Source organism: Erythrolamprus reginae, unplaced genomic scaffold, assembly GCF_031021105.1.
Source record: "Erythrolamprus reginae isolate rEryReg1 unplaced genomic scaffold, rEryReg1.hap1 H_32, whole genome shotgun sequence".
Taxonomy (NCBI): Eukaryota; Metazoa; Chordata; class Lepidosauria; order Squamata; family Dipsadidae; genus Erythrolamprus; species Erythrolamprus reginae.
The window spans coordinates 311,326-317,325 of NW_027248487.1; positions in this window are offsets into that span (position 1 = coordinate 311,326).

A 6,000-nucleotide genomic window follows, 5' to 3' on the forward strand; every position below is an offset into this window, starting at 1 on the left:
GTGCGGAAATCAGTGTTGCAAAACAGAGTAGCCATTGATTATATTTTGTTAAGATTAGGTCATGGCTGTGAAGAGTTTGAGGGCTTATGTTGTTTTGATATAGATGATAAGAAACAATTTATAGAAGCTAAGCTTAAGCATTTGCATAATATCACTACACATTTACAATATGTTACAGAAAATGCTGCATTTACTGATATTTAGAACACATTAACCTCTTGGTTACCAAATTTTAAATGGTTGAGAAATCTGTTTGTAGGAGTTATTGTGGTTATTGTGTTATGTTTGATTACATGTATTTGTATTAAATGTATACCTTGCTGTATAAGTTTGTGGAAAACCCTATGGAAGAGCACCTGTACTTGTAGGAGTGACAAAAGGATTGGGGTTATAAATGGTCTTCCCTCAAATAGGGAGGTCCGTATTATGATGCAGGAAATCTGACTGTAAATTACCAGTCCGATGAAAAGAGGAGTAGGTATTGTGAGAAGTATATAGAAGCTGGAAACCCCAATGTGTATTGTATATAGATATACTGAAGCAGCAGGGGCGAACTTTTCAACCCTGGCATCCTTAGCCAGTTAGGAAGTTGCATAAGACGGAGAAAAACATGTTTATTTCAACCCAGACTGCTGACAAAGTTAGATATGGGCCAGGGAACTATCAGGAGGGTCGTAAACACATATGATGTATGGTTCTGAAGAAGTATTGGGAAAGGATTGAGAAATAGGAAGTTGGCTGGAAACAATATGCCCATATATGGATAATGTTCTGTCTGGGTTTTCCCAGACCTCCACACCCACTGAAAAAACAGCCAGACACTCTGGTAAAATTCAAAAGTATTTATAACAGGAAAAAATAAGCACAAAGGAAAACCTGTCTTCACAGCAGACAGGTTTCAGATACATACAACAGGGTCCTGATGTCCAGTCAATTCCACAAGCTGCTTGCTGGCACCCCCCCCCAAGGTTTCAAGAGTCCAAGGCACAAACCAGGATTGTAGCCACCAAAGTTCACAGTCAGGTCTCACAAATCTCCAAGATAAAACTCCACAAGCCAGGAAGGGAGGGGCCGCCTTTTATCCTTTCCCCAGAGCACCACACCCAAACCCAGCTGTGACCTCTAATGCTGGAAATACCTAGCCAATTGCGTTCTTCTCTCGTTTGCTCTCCTCTGTCGCATATTGATGAAGTCCCTCGCATCGTCCCCCAGGGACTCCAGGCTGCTTGCTGAGGAGAGCTCCCCCTGGTGGAACTCTGGCTGTCCTTCTTCTCCAGCCTGGGATTCTGCTTCCTCGTCAGTCTGCAACTCCTGGTCCTCCGCCTCTCCCTCTGAGCTGGACACCGACAGCAAGTCAGCCATTCCCGGAGGGGTCCCAGGCTGAACCACAACACCATCCCCCCGCGGAAGACCCCTCCCCACCTGCCAGCGGAGAGGACGCGGTTTCTGAGGGAACTGGGCGTGAAAAGCCCGAAGAAGATCGGGAGCGTCCAACAACGCCGCTTCCACCCAGGAGCAATCATCCGGATCCCCCTCTACCCATTGCACCTTGTACTGAAAACACCCATCCACCCAACGGGAATCCACAATGTCATGTACCATAGCTTCCGGGAGGTGATCACGAACACACGGGGCAGGAAACACGGGAACATTGGGACGGAGCGGACAATCGGGAGGGACAGGGACGAGCAGCGAACGGTGAAACACAGGGTGAACCCGCAAGTTGTTCGGCAGGGTGAGCCGGTAAGCCACCGGATTAATCACCCGCTCAACGGGAAAAGGACCCAGGAACCGGGGATCTAGTTTGTGCCGGGGTAGTTCAGAGGCTACATACTTCGTGGACAACCACACCTGATCCCCCACCACCAAGGGGGGCACATCCCGCCTGGAGCGATCAGCCACCCTCTTGTAGTCCTCCTTGGCTCTATTCAAGTATCTCTTCACCATCTCGTGAACCGCCTGCAGCTCTGAGAGAAAGTCCTCAGCAGCAGGCACCGGGGAATCTAGGAGGGTCAAGGGAAAGAAACGAGGGTGAAATCCATAATTTGCGAAAAAGGGCGTGAGCCGGGTCGATGAATGACGGGAATTGTTGAACGCGAACTCTGCGACAGGGATAAACCGGGACCAATCCGTCTGGCGATCCGCCACGACACACCGCAGGTATTGTTCCAATATCCCGATCACTTTTTCTGTACCGCCATCGGTCTGGGGGTGCTGCGTCGAGGCGAGGCACACGGACACCTTCAGGGCCGACATCAATTCCCGCCAAAACCGGGCTGTGAACTGTGTGCCCCTATCAGAGACCACTCGATCCGGAAGCCCATGTAACCGAAACACGTGACTAATAAACATTTGAGCCGTGAGTTGGGCAGTGGGCACCCTAGTGCAAGGGACAAAATGCACCATCTTGGTGAGCATGTCCATCACCACCATGACTACCGTGAAGCGAGCAGAGGCAGGCAAATGAGTGACAAAGTCAATGGACACGGCACCCCAGGGTCTCTCAGGCGTGGGCAAAGGTCGCAGTAATCCCGGTGGGGCTCCAGTCACCCCCTTGGCTGTACGACACTGGACACAGGTGGCCACATAGGAACGCACATCATCTTGGAGGCGTGGCCACCAGAATGTCCGAGAGACTAGCTCCAATGTTTTAAACAGCCCAAAATGCCCCGCCACTGGACAGTCATGACACTGGGTCATAATCAACCCTCTCACTGGGCCGGCGGGAACATACAGCTGCCCCCGGTACCGAAGCAGCCCGTCTTGAAACGTCCACGGGGAATTGGGTGTTAACTCCTGCACTCTCTGTGCTACAAACCCATCCCCACGCTGCGCCTCCCGTAAACGGTGACGCAAGTCCACGGGGTCCTGAGTGGCAGCCAACGCTGCAGGGGGTAACACTGTCTGCAGAGGAGCCAGCTCTTTCGGGTGCGTGTATTCTGGCTTGCGCGACAAGGCATCCGCTCGGGGGTTCTGGGCACTGGGAGTGTACCTGATGCGGAAATGGAACCGCGCGAAAAAGAAAGACCAGCGGATCTGTCTCTGATTTAATTTCCGGGCCGTCTGCAAGTACTCAAGGTTCCGGTGATCCGTCCGTACCTCGATTTGATGACGGGCCCCCTCCAGGTAATGCCGCCAATGCTCAAAGGCGGCCTTCACCGCTAAAAGTTCCTTCTCCCAAATGGTATAGTTCCTTTCCGAAGAAGACAGCTTCCGGGAGAAGTAGGCACACGGAAACAACATGTCACCGGGCCGCTGGGATTGGAGAAGCACTGCGCCAACCGCTACATCTGAAGCGTCGGTTTCTAACACAAACGGCTGAGCGGGATCAGGATGGCGCAGAAGCGGTTCCGCCATGAACGCCGCTTTCAGGGCATCAAAAGCCCGCTGTTCCGCCTCCCCCCAACCAAATGGGACTTGTTTTTGTAACAACCGAGTCAAGGGCGTGGTTAACGTGGCATACCCCGGAACAAAAGCCCGATAGTAGTTTGCAAACCCCAAAAGACGTTGTACGTCTTTCACCCGTCGTGGAGGTTGCCAAGATTGAAGTGCGGCCACTTTGTTCGGGTCCATGGAAATGCCACCTGGAGATAAAATGTGCCCCAGGAATTCGACGGTAGTCTGGAAGAATTGGCACTTCTCCAGCTTGGCATACAACTGCTGCTCCCGCAACCGGAGCAAGACCCGGCGCAAATGGGTCAAATGCAAGGCATGGTTCGGGGAATACACTAAAATGTCATCAAGGTAAATCACCACAAAATGGTCCAACATGTCCCGGAACACGTCGTTCATCAGATGTTGGAACACGGCCGGGGCGTTGGTGAGGCCAAATGGCATCACTGTATATTCAAAGTGGCCGTAACGCGTGCCAAACGCTGTCTTCCACTCATCCCCAGCCCGCATCCTGACCAAATTATACGCACTGCGCAAATCGATTTTGGTGAATACCGTTGCCGTCCGCAACCGGTCCATGAGTTCAGGGATCAAGGGCAAGGGGTACCTATTCCGCACTGTGATGGCGTTAAGGCGGCGATAGTCACAGCAGAGGCGAAGATCGCCTGTTTTCTTTTTCACGAACAAAACAGGGGCCGACAAAGGGGACTTGGATGGCCGAATAAATCCTTTGGCCAGATTCTTGTCCACAAACTCCTTGAGCGCCACAAGCTCCGGCTCGGACATGGAGTACAAACGACCAGCCGGGAGCTTGGCGTCAGGGAGCAGGTCAATGGCACAGTCATACGTACGATGTGGTGGTAGCCGATCCGCCTCCTTTTCGTTGAACACATCGGCGAAGTCCTCGAGGCAACGGGGTAATTGAATCGCGGGAACTACTGGGCCTTGGGCTGCGCACACATGTCGGTGATGGTCCACGCACTGCAAACTGGAGAAGGTGACCAAGTTCTGAGACCACACCACCTGTGGGTCATGTGCACGCAGCCATGACAACCCCAACACGAGGGGAAAATGAAGCCCCTTGGTAACATAAAACTGTAGGGCCTCCTCATGAGTTCCGATGCACAGCCGCACCGGCAGGGTCTGGAAACGGATGGGACCAGCCAACAACACCCGCCCATCGATAGTCTCCACAGTTAATGGCGGGGTAACAGGACAAAGGGGCAAGGAATGACGTTGGGCAAAGGCTTCGTCTAAGAAGTTCGTCGTCGCCCCCGAATCCACGAGGGCCAACGCGGGGTAAGTCCGAGTCCGTTGCGCGATATGCAAGGTCACCGCAAGCGTCAGGTGTCGAAACGGTCCGAGTTCGGGAGTCGTGGAGTCAGACGAAAATGGGATCCCCGCCCGACCTAGTGTTGCCACCAAGCCGGGCCCCCCTCGTTTCCCGATCGTTCCGGCGACGGGGGACATCCAGACGAAGGCCCCTCCATCGGAGAGTTCAGGGCAGGAACGGGGACACCAGGGGTTGTCGCCGGTAACTGCACAGGGGACGCCATGGGAAGCACGGGAGGGCTGTAGGGTACAGGAACGACGGCAGCCACGGTACTCCGCCTCTTGTGGGGACAAACGACAGCAAAATGTCCCGGGGCCCCACAATAGAAGCACAACCCAGCTGCCCGCCGACGCCCTCGTTCCTCCGGGGTCTGTCGGGGTCGGGCGTAACTTACGTCCATCGGCTCTCCGGCAGCAACACGATCCATCAAGCGTGGAGGCAGCGCTGGTGAAAAACGTCGGGGCGCAGGGACCGGAGCCGGGGTGCTTACGGTTGGCAACCCCCGCCGCGAAACAGGTGTCGGCGGGACGCCTGACGCACGGGGGTTGGACCGTCCCGCTCGACGGACTTCCCTGGCCAACAGCCTGGCCTCTATTGCCAAGCAATGCCGCTCCAAACCGTCCAACGTGCCGGGCATCACCTCATGCACTAATGCGTCCAACATCGTGTCAGATAGTCCATCCTGAAAGGCCTCGATCAGGGCAGCCTCATTCCACTGGACTTGCCCTGCCAGAGACCTAAAGTCAGCCATATAGTCCACCAGGGGGCGCGAACCCTGGCGTAATTGCTTCAGCGCCCGCGTGGCCGTTTGTTCCTGCACCGGGTCCGCAAATTGGTGACGCAGCAAGTCACAAAAAGCAGTGTAGTCCTGGAGCAGTGGATCATCCCGGGCCAGGTACGGTGCCACCCACGACGCTGCAGGGCCAGCCAATAAACTGCACAGAAACGCCACCTTGTGGTCATCCCCTGGGAAGTGCACCATCTGCGCGTTGATAAAAAGCTGCACCTGGCTCTGGAACGCGGAAAACAGCCGCCGGTCCCCCCAGAACTTTTCCGGCATCGCCACAAAACATTTCCTTCTGGGCACAGGTGCTGGAGGTGGTACCACAGGTGCCGCCTGGGGTGGGGCCGCCTGGGACAAAACCTCCACTTGACGTTGTAAGAACAAGACTGTCTGGGTCAAGTGAGCAATGTCCCCTCGCAACTCTGCAAAGACAGCCTGCATGTCAGCTGCAGCAACATCCATGGTGGCAGGCAAGAACAGGAAGCCGAAA